Here is a 14,911-nt window from a genome sequence, read left to right on the forward strand (position 1 = left end):
ATTGATATTTTAAGGTTGTTTAAATGGATATTCTAAAATGTAAAGCAGAAAATTTAGGGGGGAAGAGAGAGAGAGAGAGAGAGAGAGAGAGAGAGAGAGAGAGAGAGAGAGAGAGAGAGAGAGAGAGAGAGAGAGAGAGAGAGAGAGAGAGAGAGACCCTGATTCAGCTCTTCAAAAAACAGCCCACCTCAGCCCAAGGTGCTTTGTGGGCTGCCCAATTTGACTCAGGATCAATCTGAGTTTGCCTCATTTCATTCCCCTGCATTGGGACATTTAAAAATGACTATAGCTCCCCCCCCCCCGTTTTGACAGAAGTGGGCAATACTAACAGGCTTTCTAGCATCTCTGAAGAATGCCAGCCCAAAGAGTACAGGCAAATAGGTTTAGAGGCTTTTTTTTTGTTGGGCACCTTTAAAGTTTGGTGGTTGGTTGTTGTTTTCTTTTTAAGGAATCATTTTGGGGCAGAACGCTGCCTTGTACCGATTCTGATTTGCCTCTGGCAAGCCCCCATCCCTCCGAGGCTCCCTGCCTTGACTTGGGATTTGGAATTCACCTGAATCTGAAACGCATCCCTATTACACAGCATTGCGCAGGTGTTTTGTTTCATAAAGATAAGGAATTGTGTTAAATGGGATCTGATAAGTACCCAGTTGGTTAGATATCATGGCATTTGTGGATCCTTAATTAGAGCTCTGCACTAAGAAATGGTTCACAAGAGGCAGCTGCAGAGAAGAGAACTACCAATGCCATTTTTGCCTGCAGCTAAATTCCTCAGAATATAGACAGGAGTCCTAAATATGACCTTGGTTCCTCCAGATGTCTAGGTATCTGCAAAGCATACGGCATGGGATTTTGGCTTAACATGTGAACAGAGAAGCAAGTGAGAGAGGCAAGTCACTTTGCCCAGTGTTCCTTGGAAAAAACAATGTTTTGTGCATACTGTATGCCATGGGTAGTCAAGCTAAGGCCCAGGGGCCGGATGAGGCCCAATCCTTCTAAATCCAGCCCGCTGAGGGTCCGGGAATCAGCGTGTTTTTACATGAGTAGAACATGTCCTTTTATTTAAAATGAATCTCTGGGTTATTGTGGGACATAGGATTTCGTTCAACCCCCCCCCTCCCAAATATAGTCTGCCCCCCCCCCAAGGTTTGAGGGACATTGGACCAGCCCCCTGCTGAAAAAGTTTGCTGATCCCTGTTGTACATCAACGCTTCTGCCACTATCTCAGTGGCCAATTTAGATCAGGAGAAACTCTTCAGTGGGCTCCAGGGAATTTAGAGGGGGCAGGAGAAGTAATAGTACAACCCTGCCCTTGCCTAATAATAATAATAATAATTTTTATTTATACCCCATCCATCTGGCTGGGTCTCCCCAGCCACTCTGGGCGGCTCCCAACAGAATATTAAAAACACAATAAAACATCAAACATTAAAAACTTCCCTAAACAGGGCTGCCTTCAGATGTCTCCTAAAAGTCAGATAGTTGTTTATTTCCTTGACATCTGATGGGAGGGCGTTCCATCGGGCGGGCGCCACCACCGAGAAGACCCTCTTCGTGGTTCCCTGTAGCTTCACTTCTCACAGTGAGGGAACCACCAGATGAGGGTGGAGACGCTCTTTCAGGTCTACAGGGCCAAGACCATTTAGGGCAGCGTTTCTCAACCGCTGTTCCGCGGCACACTACTGTGCCGCGAGACGCTGGCTGGTGTGCCGCGACATGCGGCGGCGAGAAGGGCGATTTGCATTGTCACGTGCCTGGCGGCCGCCAATAAACATCGCTGACCTGCCGAAAAGCAATATTTCTCCTCCTCTTTTCCAAAGCTCAGTGCAAACGAGCCTGGTGGCCGCCAATAGACAATACTGATCCGCCGGACGGCTTGTGAAGCCTTATTACAGGAGATTGCAACCAACACAGCAATTGGCAAGTGTTTCTTACAGTCATAATTATAGTCAATATAGGGCGGCACAGAGTTAAATTTTTTAACTTTTTTAATGGTGGTGTGCCTCGTGATTTTTTTCACGGAACAAGTGTGCCGTGGCCCAAAAAAGGTTGAGAAACACTGATTTAGGGCTTTCAAGGTCAGCACCAACACTTTGAATTGTGCTCAGAAAAGTACCAGGAGTCAATGTAGATCTTTCAAGACCAGTGTTATGTGCTCTCGGCAGCCACTCTCAGTCATCAGTCTAGCTGCTGCATTCTGGATTAGTTGTAGTTTCCGGGTCACCTTCGAAGGTAGCGCCATGTAGAGCGCATTGCAATAGTCCAAGCGGGAGATAAGCAGAGCATGTGCCACTCTGGCAAAACAGTGCGCAGGGAGGTAGGGTCTCAACCTGCGTACCAGATGGAGCTGGTAGACAGCTGCCCTGGACACAGAATTGACCTGCGCCTCCATGGACAACTGTGAGTACAAAATGACTCCCAGGTTGCGCACCGGGTCCTTCAGGGACACAGTTACCCCATTCACGACCAGGGAGTCCTCCACACCCGCCCGCCCCCTGCCCCCCAAAACAGTACTTCTGATTTAGATCAGGAGAAACTCTTCAGTGAGCTCCAGGGAATGTAGAAGGGGCAGGAGGAAGTAAAAACACAACCCTGCCCTGGCCTACTATTGCTCCACTCCAAATAGTTATTCTCATGGTGCATGCAAAATCATTTAATACACATTAAATGTGTGTGTGTGTGTGTGTGTGTGTGTGTGTGTGTGTGTGTTTGTGTGCATGAGTGTGTGTACAAGCCAGGATGCAATAGACATTAGCATTAAAGCATTCTGGACCAGGAAATTTGTGTATGAAAACCAGAATGAAACTGAGTTATTCCATACAAAAATGCACTCCTGGTGACCTCCCACTTTCTCCTTTTCAGTAGTATATTGTTGGTGGTATCATCTTTTTTGTTGTTGTTGTTGCTACCATTGCTAAACAACAGCAAGCTGGAAACCCCAGCTGATCCTCTTCAAGTCACCAAGAGATCTTCCAGCAGATCCCAGTCTACCTTCTGCCGACCAGGTTGTATGAGGTTCACTGTGCTCACTTTTCCTCAGGTTGGTTGGTGTTGGTGTTGTGTGTGTTGAGAGGTGTGAGTTCTAATACCAGATACTGAATGTGGCATTCTACAATGTGCCATCATAGACAGACCATCTACCATCTACCCTGGCTCTATGGCTTCCACTTAATTCTAAGACAAGTGTGGGAAAAATTGGGCTCTCCAGATGTTGCTATTGCTGCTAGCATGGGACGCGTGTGGCGCTGTGGTCTAAACCACTGAGCTGCTTGGGCTTGCAGATCAGAAGGTCATGTCAGGAATGAAAGAGGAGAAGATGAGGAGATAGGGGGAGGGGAGACAGAAAGGGACAAAGGCTTGCTTTCTGTACAGGCAGAGGGGAAATCGAGCCCCTCCTCTCCTAGAATGCCTCTCATTAATTCACAGGGAGACAGAAGGCAGGAATAACAGGCACAGATCTCAGACACAATCTCAGGGGGAAAGGGGGAGGCTGGACAATCTGTGTTGGTGTCACCTCACTCACGCAGATTGGGCAGATTGCAGGAGTGGTTTGATGCCCACCATAAGAGGAGGAGTCTATGGCGTGTTTCCTGCCTACGTAAGTCCCGTGCTTTAGTCGGCTCAACTGCAAGTTCGAGCGATGAGGATTGAATTGTGTCGAATCCCTGCGACAGGGTGAGCTCCCGTTGCTCTGTCCCAGCTCCTGCCAACCTAGCAGTTCGAAAGCACGCCAGTGCAAGTAGATAAATAGGTACTGCTGTGGCGGGAAGGTAAACGGCGTTTCTCTGCACTCTGGCTTTCGTCACGGTGTCAGAAGTGCCACAACACACATTCACAATTAAAAGATTCCTCCGAATCTCTGGACTTCCCATCTTCCCCTCCATGGGTTCCGTTATTAAACCTTTTCTACTGCATCTTTTTTGGTAATCCATATTTTTTATAACTCTATTGTCTCCATAGTTCTCATTGCATTACAAGTGTTATTGCAATCCTGCTAATATTTTCATCTGTTTACAGTGGTCTCCAAGATAAATTGTAAAAAAATTCCCATTCCTTATCTTCTTGGCTCCTGAGCTTTCCAGTCAATTTTGCCATTTCAGCATTGTCCATCATTTTAATTTGCCATTCTTCTCGGGTAGGGATTTTATCTTCTTTCCATCTCTGGGCCAACAGCATCCGTGCAGCTGTCGTCACATACATAAAAACTCATTCCTGCTTCCTTGGAATATCAGCACCAACAATTCCTAATAAAAAAAGCCTCTGGTTTTTTTTAATAAAAAAATAAAAGTTATTTTAAACATCTTTTTTAATTCATTATATATCATTTCCCAGAATGCTTTTATTACCTTGCAAGACCACCACATATGATAAAAAGGAGCCTTCTTTTTATTTACATTTCCAGCAGATATTTGCACCTGTCTTATACATTTTTGCTAACTTACTAGCAGTCAGATACCAACAGTACATCCTATAGTTTTCTTTCAACGTGCAGCATGCCGAAAATATCAAATCAGTTTCCCGTAACATTTCCCAAGATGAAAGCAATATATTATGTCCCAAATCCCTTGCCCAATATATCATTACAGATTTAACCTGTTCATCCTTAGTATGCAACTCCAAAATCAATCTATACAAAAGACACAAACCATCCACCCCACCCACAATCTTCCCACATTGAGTGGGGATGTCTGAAGGAGGCTTCAAATTCAGTGTTCAGCTGAATAAACTAATAAACTGAATAAACACGTCTCCCTACTATTTGGAGCCTTGAGCTGTCAGGATTCCTGCATCTTCTAAGAACATATGTGATTTATGCCTTTGTGTGTCCAACTGAACATGTAAACTGAGCTTTACAGGGAGCAAAGGTCTCTGCAAAGCCCACTATCTTTCACCATTCGTGGAAGCTGCACATAAGCACCAGGAAGGCAGCTCCAGCCCTTTGTGAGCCAAGAGTGAAACGGCAATTCTGCAAGCTTAATTGATTTCCTTAGAGAGGTGTCTGGAGAATTGAATTAAGAGCTCCAGGTAGAATCAAAAGCCATAAGAGCAATTCAGAAAGGCCTGCTTGCTCCAGGGTTATTGTGATGGTCGATTAACAGCCTGAACCTGAGATCTGCTGCACTAGCCTGTCCAAAAGTGCTTGTTGTGGACTGCAATGTCAGAAAAATGAAAGTTAAAGTTGGTCTTGCAGGGGACACGAGTCTCTCTCTCTCTCTCTCTCTCTCTCTCTCTCTCTCTCTCTGTGGTTTTTCAGATTAAATTTTTTCAGTCGCGTTCCAGGGGCGGGGCTTGCCTCCAGGAGGGGCATGACACGCACTCCATGGTGGGGGGCGCATTTTGGGGGCGGGGTGGGTGATCGCGCCCACGCCCCTTGGATAATACATCAACTTGATCTGCCATTCTTCTCGGGTAGGGACTTTATCTTCTTTCCATCTCTGGGTGATATTCCACTATCGTTCCCATGCTTCCATATCTATATTATGACCAATATCTATTGCCCAATGTATCGTTGAGGATTTTACTTGTTTATCCTTTGTCTCTATCTTCTACATTTTGAACAACATTTTAACATTACTTTCCAACAGGTCTCTCTCCAGTCGTGATGTTTGTTCCCCAAGCTCTTGTATCCTATCTTCCTTAAATACTGTACTTCATTCAAATGATGGTATTGGATCCGTGTTGTTTTCCTGATAATTTTCCTGATAATTCCTTAAATTATTTTAATTGATACACTCTTCCCTCTTGTTTTAATATATTCCTATGTTGCCTACCATAATTTCAAGCCTCAGACATCAGGGCCGGCCCAATATATTTTGCTGCCTGAGGCAAAAGATAAGATGGGCTCATTCAGTAGTGGCTAGCAAAGAGACAACATGGTTGCTGCATCTGAGGCTAGGTCCAGGCCAGGCCACATGACATACACAGCAAGGTAAAAAGGTAAAGGACCCCTGGACGGTCAAGTCCAGTCAAAGGTGACTATGGGGTGTGGAGCTCATCTCGCTTTACTGGCCGAGGGAGCCAGTGTTTGTCCACAGACAGCTTTCCAGGTCATGTGGCCAGCATGAGTGTAAGGGGCAAAGCGTACAGAGAGCCCCCTCCCATCCTGAGGAGCAGCTCCTCCACCAGCAGTAGTGCCAGCGGGGAGGGGGAAGAGTCAAGTGAGGAAAGAGAAAGGAGGAGACGGGGCTCTGGCAGCATAGGAGAGCCCTTGCTACACGTGGGAGAGGAAGAGAGCGAGGGGGAAAGGGGGGAGAAGGAAAACAGGGAAAGGAGGCCCTTTTCCCCTCCGGTTCCGGAATTACGCAGGAGAAAACGCGGAAGGCGATTTGGCATGCCCAGACTCTTATGCTGGAAGAAGACGCGGAGCGCACCATTCCAGGGTTCTGGTTCGGACTAGAAGGATGTATCCTGCATAGCTTTATCACTGTAAATAGACTGCACATAATAAAAGCATGAAAAGGCAAGAACGTGCAGAGTCGTTACTCTAGAGTACTCACAACGCACACCCTGTGACAATGACTAAACCACTTCTGGCGCAATCAAACACTGTGATGGAAACCAAAGTGCACAGAAAAGCCATTCCCCTTCCCACAGTAGTGGCATGCTTTTGAACTACTAGGTTGGCAGGAATAATAATAATAATAATAATAATAATAATAATAATAATAATTTATTATTTATTCCCCAGCCACTCTGGGCGGCTTCCAACTGAATATTAAAAACAGTACAGCATCAAACATTTAAAACTTCCCTAAACAGGGCTGCCTTCAGTTGTCTTCTAAAAGTAAAATAGTTGCTGATTGCCTTGACATCTGCTGGGAGGGCGTTCCACAGGGCGGGTGCCACTACTGAGAAGGCCCTCTGTCGGGTTCCCTGTAACCTTACCTCTCACATTGAGGGAACCGCCAGAAGGCCCTCGGTGCTGGATCTCAGTGTCCGGGCTGAATGATGTGGGGTGGAGATGCTCCTTCAGGTATACAGGACCGAGGCTGTTTAGGGCTTTAAAGGTCAGTACCAACACTTTGAATTGTGCTCGGAAACGTACTGGGAGCCAGTGTAGATCTCTCCGGACTGGTGTTATGTGGTCCCGGTGGCCACTCCCAGTCACTACTCTAGCTGCCGCATTCTGGATTAATTGCAGTTTCCGGGTCACCTTCAAAGGTGGAAGGAGCTAGAACAGAGCAGTGGGAGCTCACCCCGTCGCAGGGATTTGAACAGCCAACCTTCCTATTGGCAAGCCAGAGCTCACAGAAATGTCATTTACCTTCCCACCACATTTATCTTTTTGCACTGGCGTGCTTCCTGAGGCTAGGTCCAGGCCAGGCCACATGACATACATAGCTCTGTGCACTCGGCCCCCCTCAAATATGATGCCCGAAGCAGCTGCCTCCGGCCCTGTTCAGCACTTTCTTGAGACACTTTGGAGTGCCTCCTTCTCAACACTTCTATACAAAGACAGATCTGCTCTCTAAGCGCATCAACTCTTCCTCCATTTACAGTCTATACATGCCACGGGGTGCCCAAAAGGTCAGCAGAAATCCTAATAATCTGTTCATATCATCCCTTGCCGGATTAGATGCAAAAACCAGGGCAGCAGTACAGAAGGCATTTGGGCGAATTTATTAAAAGATTGTTTGCACTCTCAATTTTACTTGCTCTAGCAATCTCTATTAATAGCAAAAACACTGTCTTATCTTTTCTCATTAACCTGAGGGTGGGGTGGGGTGCAGCACAGAACCAGACCCTAGAGAAAGGGGAAATTAATCTATTTAACCTCATCAGATTAAATGGGCCAAGTTGGTTCTCCGCAAGGTCACTGCCTATCCCCTCGGATAAGTTATGCTGCATTCGAGTAAGGTCACATATTGCAACAGCTGCTAACGATGTTCTGCTGTAAAGCACTTTATGATGAGACTGCAAGTATCTGTCATGTACTGAATAATGGAGAGTGAAGTTTGGCACAGTGTGTGTGAGGGAGGGAGGGAGGGAGGGAGGGAGGGAGGGAGGGAGAAATGAAGGAACCAACCAGCCTTAGGATCCAGCTATAATCCCTTACTGTACTTTTCTTGTTGTGAGCTTCTCCATCTGAGTAACAGATGAGAGTAGCAAGCAAAGAAGTCCTTTGCTGCCTCCTTGAGGCTTCTGCTAGGAGTGGCAACATCAGCCTTGATCTAAGGAGGCTCACTGCCACAAAGTTTGAAAACCCCTGGCCTAAGCCCTTAAAATAGTACCACTGTATTCTGCTCTGGTCAGACCTCACCTGGGGTACTTTGTCCAGTTCTGGGAACCACAGTTCAAGAAGGATATTGAAAAGCTGGAACATGTCTGGAGGAGGGCAACCAAAATGGTCAAAGGCCTGGAAACGATGTCTTATGAGGAACGGCTTAGGGAGCTGGGTATGTTTAGCCTGGAGAAGAGAAGGTTAAGGAGTGATATGATAGCCATGTTCAAATATATAAAAGGATGTCATATAGAATACGGTGAAAGGTTGTTTTCTGCTGCTCCAGAGAAGCGGACACGGAGCAATGGATTCAAGCTACAAGAAAGAAGATTCCACCTAAACATTAGGAAGAACTTCCTGACAGTAAGAGCTGTTCAACAGTGGAACTTGCTGCCAAGGAGTGGGGTGGAGTGTCCTTCTTTGGAGGTCTCTAAGCGGAGGCTTGACAGCCATCTGTCAGGAATGCTTTGATGGTGTTTCCTGCTCGGCAGGGGGTTGGACTGGATGGCCCTTGTGTTCTCTTCCAACTCTATGATTCTATGAAATTTGCGCACTAGGTGTTCTTCCTATGCAAAGATTCTCTATACCCCTGTAACAATTTCTGCTTTCAATACTGACTAATAATATATTTGTTTAGCTATGTTTGTTCAGCCGAGACATGTAATTTTATTAGCCATATTTCTTTTGAAAATTGCTGGTGTTATCTATGTCTTGATTATGTCAAGCTCCTTTTGAAGTCTGTTCGTTGTATTGGTTATCTCTTCATTCATCCTTTCCTGAGCCAGGGGGCCTTTTGCCGGAGTTTGCAGGCGAAACCACGACAACGGGTTAGGCTGCCGAGGCCACATTTTGTCGGGCACTGTGAAACATGGGGTTTTTCACTGCCAAATGTTGCAGGGGGGCTTTTGCTTTGAAGTGAATCGGATAACGTCGGGTTTTCAGCGAAATCACGACCCAGGGCTCATGCCGTGGAATGCGCTGAAACACAGCGTTTTCACTGCCAAATGTTGTAGGGGACCATCACTTGAAAGTGGCGCCAAACGCCTGCAAATCGCCCCCTACAAGGTTTGGTGGTGTCACAACCACATTTCAGAACAGGCCATAAAAAGAGCCCTCGTCGCCCTAACCCGCAAGGTCACGGTTTTGCCAAAAACCCAGCATCATCCGATTCACTCACAAACGATGCCAAACACCTACAAATTGTCCTCTGCAACGTTTGGCGGTGCAAAACCCACATTTCACTGTAGACCAGGACAAGCAGGCCTGGCCAGGACGGTCTTCCTGTTATATCCTCTGGGCATTATGAGGCATCTAACCCTCACCTGAGCCTACTCCAGCTGAGGCATCCCAAACCTACTTCCAAAGCTTGTGGGCCCCAGCTGGGCTATTTCACAATTCAGGTCAACTTTACAAGGTTTCATTTCCATCCCTCTCACCAAACCTTTCTATGGCAGGCCTGCTCTAATCCTGAAGCCTCTGTGTCCAAGCCTTTGGTGCCACAGATGAACCCAGGTTGCACTTGAACAAAAGGACATAACAAGAGAAACTAAATACAGCAATAAGAGGCAAGCCTGAGGCAAGAAACAAAACGAGAGAGTTGGTTCCCTCTTAATTGACATTCTTAACTGAACACACACTGAAGGGAGGGGCTGGTTGCGGAGCCAAGCACACAAGCCCCGCCCACCAGATACCAAGCACTCTACTGTTCAAATTAGGCCCCAGTGTTTTTCTTACAATCCCCTTCTCAATGTGCCTAATTTTAATTCATCAATTTTGATCTACCGTAAATTCTCAAAACTTTCTCTTTTGGAAAATCAAGATTTTTTGAACAATCTTGTTTGTTCTCAGCTTGTATATAGTTCTCAGCTTGTATATTGTCAACATATACAAGCAGGAAAGTTATTTTCCCATTTTGTTGCTTTTCCCATGAGACATCAGTTGAATTGGACCACATATGGTTTACACGGCCAAAAATCTGATTCTGTTGAAAACAGTGTTAAATGGTCCCCTGAACCGTTTGACTGTACAAAACACATGTTCCACAGTTGGCCTTCATACCTGTGGTATGAAGGTGTCACCAAAAATCTAACGTCATCGGATTCACTAAAAAATGGTGCCAAACACCTGAAATCATCCATTGCAACATTTGGCCGTGTAAACGCCACGTTTCAAGGTCGGCCATAAAATGAGCCCCCGGCGTCCTAATGGGTTTTGTCAAACGTTTGACGTCCAACCCACTCGAAAATGGTGCCAAACACCTGCAAATTGCCCCCTGCAACATTTAGAGGTTGGAACTGGTCCAAGCTGGTTGGAACCAGTTCACACCAGTTGGAACCAGTCCAAACAGGATTGAACCAGTCCAAACCGGTTAGAACAGGTCTAGGTTGGTAGAAACCAACCCAGATAGGCTGGAACTGGTCCAAGCCAATTGGAACTGGTTCAGAACGGTTAGAACCGGTTGGAACTCAGAGCGGTTGGAACCGGTTCAGACGGGTTGGAACCGGTCCAGACAGGTTGGAACCGATTCAGACGGGTTTGAACCGGTCCAGACCGGTTGCGGCTGGTCAAAGCTGGTTTGAACCGGTCCAGACCGGTTGGAACCTGTCCAGACCGGTTGCGGCTGGTCAAAGCTGGTTGGAACTGGTTCAGACTGGTTGGAACCGGTCCAAACTGGTTGGAACTGGTCAAAGCTGGTTTGAACCGATCCCAGCCAGTTGGAGCTGGTTCAGACTGCTTGGAACCGGTTCAGACGGGTTGTAACCAGTTCAAGCCGGTTTGAACCAGTCCAAGCCAGTTGGAACAGGTCTAGGCTGGTTGGAACCAGTTCAGACTGGTTGGAACCGGTACCAGTTCAGACCAGTTTGAACCGGTTGCGACCGGTTAAAACTGGTTGGAACTGGTTAAAGCTGGTTTGAACCAGTCCAGACCGGTTGGAACCAGTCTAAGCTGGTTTGAACCAGTCTAAGCCAGTTGGAACAGGTCTAGGCTTGTTGGAACTAGTCCAGCCCGGTTGCAACCAGTTCAGACCAGTTGGAACCAGTTCAGACCGGTTGGAACCAGTCCAAGCTGGTTTGAACCAGTCTAAGCCAGTTGGAACAGGTCTAGGCCAGTTGGAACCAGCCCAGACCATTTTGAACCGGTCCAAGCCGGATCCCTGCTGAGAGACACTGTTTTTGGTGAAAGGAAAAGGAAACTTGTAAAACCTCTGTTTGAGTTTTAAAAATGAGACAAAGTTGGGTTTGTAGACTTTGCAGGGGTTTTCTTCTTTTTAAAAAGTATTTCCCTATAATAAAGGAAAGCCTTCCACCTAGTGGCATTTGGATATAATTACAAACTTTGGCAAAAAAGAAAAAGAAAGGAGCGCTCACACTCTCTCTTTGTTATTGGTTTGTGTTTGTGTTTGTGTCTGTGTGTGTCTGCTTCTATCATTGCTGACAAAACTATGGCTAATATAGGCAAAAAAAAACCCACCTCTAGGCCCATGTACAACACCAAGTCAGAAAAAAGGATCTATTGCAGAAGGGGACACAAAGTCTGATTTGACAACCATTTTACTAGAAATAAGAAGAGCAGGGCCGGCTCTAGGTAGAGGCTCGGTGGTGCGGGGCGCCGGGCCAGTAGGTGGGGTGCTGTGCGGCAAAGCCACGCGGAAGCCATGCTACGCGCTGCGAGGGCAGGGGCACAGGGCGATCTCCGCCCCTCAGCGCCAGGGCACCCGGCCTGCTCAAGACTGCCCTGAAGAAGAGTGATGGAGGAGGGAATACAGAGCATGAAAAGTGTGTTGCTCTACAAATGGGCAGCTCACAGGATCTGTACCAGCCACAAAGTTAAGCAAGGTTGTATCCTAGCTCCCGCACTGCTTAATTTATATATAAATGATATTGTCCAGTTTCACATCCCCAGAGTATCATGTCCCTAAATTGGCCACAAAAGCCATCTTTATATTATTACTAGTATCTTGAAGCCCGTTAAAATAACGGGTGCTAGAACATATGTGGTGTAAACTTTGTAAAAGAATCAGTGCATCACAGACGATAAAGGAAAAAAGGAACTGAACAACTGTGGCACATCCAAGAGAACCAATGCCATTTCTAATAGAACAGGGTACTTTTAGGCCAGTATTTTAGGCCAATCCTATTCATTTTGAGTTTTATTCTCTGGTCTTTACTGCTCTTCCTCTAAAAAGCTATGGTCATGCCATGCCATGTGTATGTTTTCCAAAGAGGAAAATTTCCTCTCAGAAATATTCCTAAACTGCTTCTCTCCCACCCCACCCCACCCCCATTTAAAGGCTAGCCTAACATTGGGGTGGAGATTGGAGGAAGAGGTGGAGGCAGGAGATAGCTCCAGTTCAGAGTCAGTGGAGCGTCTCTGTCAGGACTTCGCAATCCCCAGTCAAACACTGGACGAAAGGGAGCTGGCAATACAATTCACTGGGATTTTCCTTTTTTTCTTTTAAGGGCAATTTCACTCGCCCCCACCCTCCTTTCCCCCTGTCTCTCTTCCTTTCTCTCCCCATTGCTTTCAGCACGACCAGCTTTGCTCTTGATCTCCATTCAAGTGGCAGCAGCAGATAAGAAAAGCAAGGGGTGGTGGAGAAGAGGAGAAGAATATATATGTCCCCGTCCCCCCCCCCCCCAAGCTGCAGCTGCAGCAGCAGCAGCAGCGCCTGGCAAAGGGGAACGGTCCTCGTGCCCACCTTGCCGCCTCAGCCTGGCTCCCCTTCAAGGACTTCTGGGGCTGTTCACTTTTTCTCCCGGGCTCTCTGTGCCTCTGCATTCCAAGTCTGTCAGGTGGGCCGTCTGGAGCGCTCTTACCAGGAAGTAGACCCCACATAACACAGGGACCTACTCCTGAGTAAACGCGTGCAGGCTTAAGCCAGGCTCAGTCTCCTCCCCCTCACCCCCCACTTATTTTCGCTCCTCCGGCTCCCCCCCAGCCCGACAGACCCTGCTCCGCTGCCGCCAATGAACAACACACAACTCTCAAGCTCTGACTGAACTGAGGGAAGGAGGGAGGGAGGGAGCCGAATGCCTCGTGTCTCTGCGCTCCAAGTCCCAACGGCTGCCCGTGGGGCACATGCGCAGTAGCACGGACACAGGGACACAGGGAATCTGGACGCAGAGACACTTGTACATTATTATATAGGATATGCAGATGATGCGGTACTTCCATCTCAAACAAAAGTGGGCCTAAAAGATGGTGTTTTCAAGAAATTATTTGGCCCATTGATGGTCTATGGATAATCAGTTAATCGAACAGGTTAAAGTCTTTGAATACCTTGATCTTATTTTTCAGTCAACAGGGTAATGGGGAGCACATCAGAAATATGCAAAGGAAAAGGCGCCTCCATCGCCAAAATTCTGGCATGCTTTTTCCATACAAAAGGTGACAATCACATGCTGTCAACCCTTAAAGTGTTTAAAGCTGAACCCCTAGCACGGTTACTATATGGGGCTCAGATTTGGAAAGGTGCTCAGATTGGATCTAAAGAAGCTGTAAATTCCTAAGGGGAAAAAAATTCTGTCCCATCCCGTGTTCCAAATGCTTCCTTGTGCTTAGAGGCTAATCTCCCCTCTGTTGAATTACAGATTTGGCATAGGACATTTAATTATCGGCTTGTAGTAAGGTGAAAGCTTACTGGGAAATGATATATAATGAAATGAAAAGTATGTTTAAAATAACCTTTGGGGGGAAAACAACAACCCCAAAACCCAGAAGCTTTTCTTTTGGGAATTATATGGACAGAACTTCCTCAACTGCAAGTGAGTGAAGGAAAATTGGGAGCTAGATGCCTCCTTTATCTACAGGAGATGGGGGTAAAGTCGCAGGCCCGGCCAGGATGCAGGTCTTAAAAAAAAAAAAAGGAAAAAAGCCCCCCTCCAGTATTTGTCAGTGAAAACCTCATGTTTCACATCCTCTCCCTCCTCCCTCAATGGCACCAAGAGGCAGGAAGGGGGAAAAAAGTTCTTAGGTACCGGTATTATTTATTTAGGCATCACGGTAAAGACAAAGATATCTGTCTTGCCTCCACAATGGAGTTGTGTGCATTGTTCAGTTTGGTTATGTAGTTTTTAATGTTTTATTTATTTTTATGTCTACTGTGTTTGTTATTATGTAGATCTTTTCATATTGTAGGAAGATTTGCAACAGTTTGGCACGATTTTTGAGTCAATTTGATAACTTCAGATTTTTGGTGAAATTCTGACCCGCCGGTCAGGGATTTATTTCAAAAAAATATTTTCCCGCAGGTTAAGTTGTCAAGGCATAATTTTTTTGCCTATAATAAAAACCTTTCTCTTTCCACCGCCAAACATATCAGGGGAGGATTTGCAACAGTGTGGCACCATATTTGAGTGAATTGGATAACTTCAGATTTTTGGTGAAATTCTGACCCGCGGGTCAGGGATTTTTTTCAAAAAAATGTTTTTCCGCAGGTTAAGTTGTCAAGGCATAATTTTTTTGCCTATAATAAAAACCTTTCTCTTTCCACCGCCAAACATATCAGGGGAGGATTTGCAACAGTTTGGCACCATTTTTGAGTGAATTGGATAACTTCAGATTTTTAGTGAAAAAAAGTTGGTTAATTGCTTCAAGGGCTTGGCAATCCAAGCAGCTATATAAGACGACGACCTGGCCTGCTCAGGCCATTTTATTTTTTTCAAAAAAAATGTTTTTCCGCAGGTTAAG

Source organism: Zootoca vivipara, chromosome 3 (genome assembly GCF_963506605.1).
Source record: "Zootoca vivipara chromosome 3, rZooViv1.1, whole genome shotgun sequence".
NCBI classification, from domain to species: domain Eukaryota; kingdom Metazoa; phylum Chordata; class Lepidosauria; order Squamata; family Lacertidae; genus Zootoca; species Zootoca vivipara.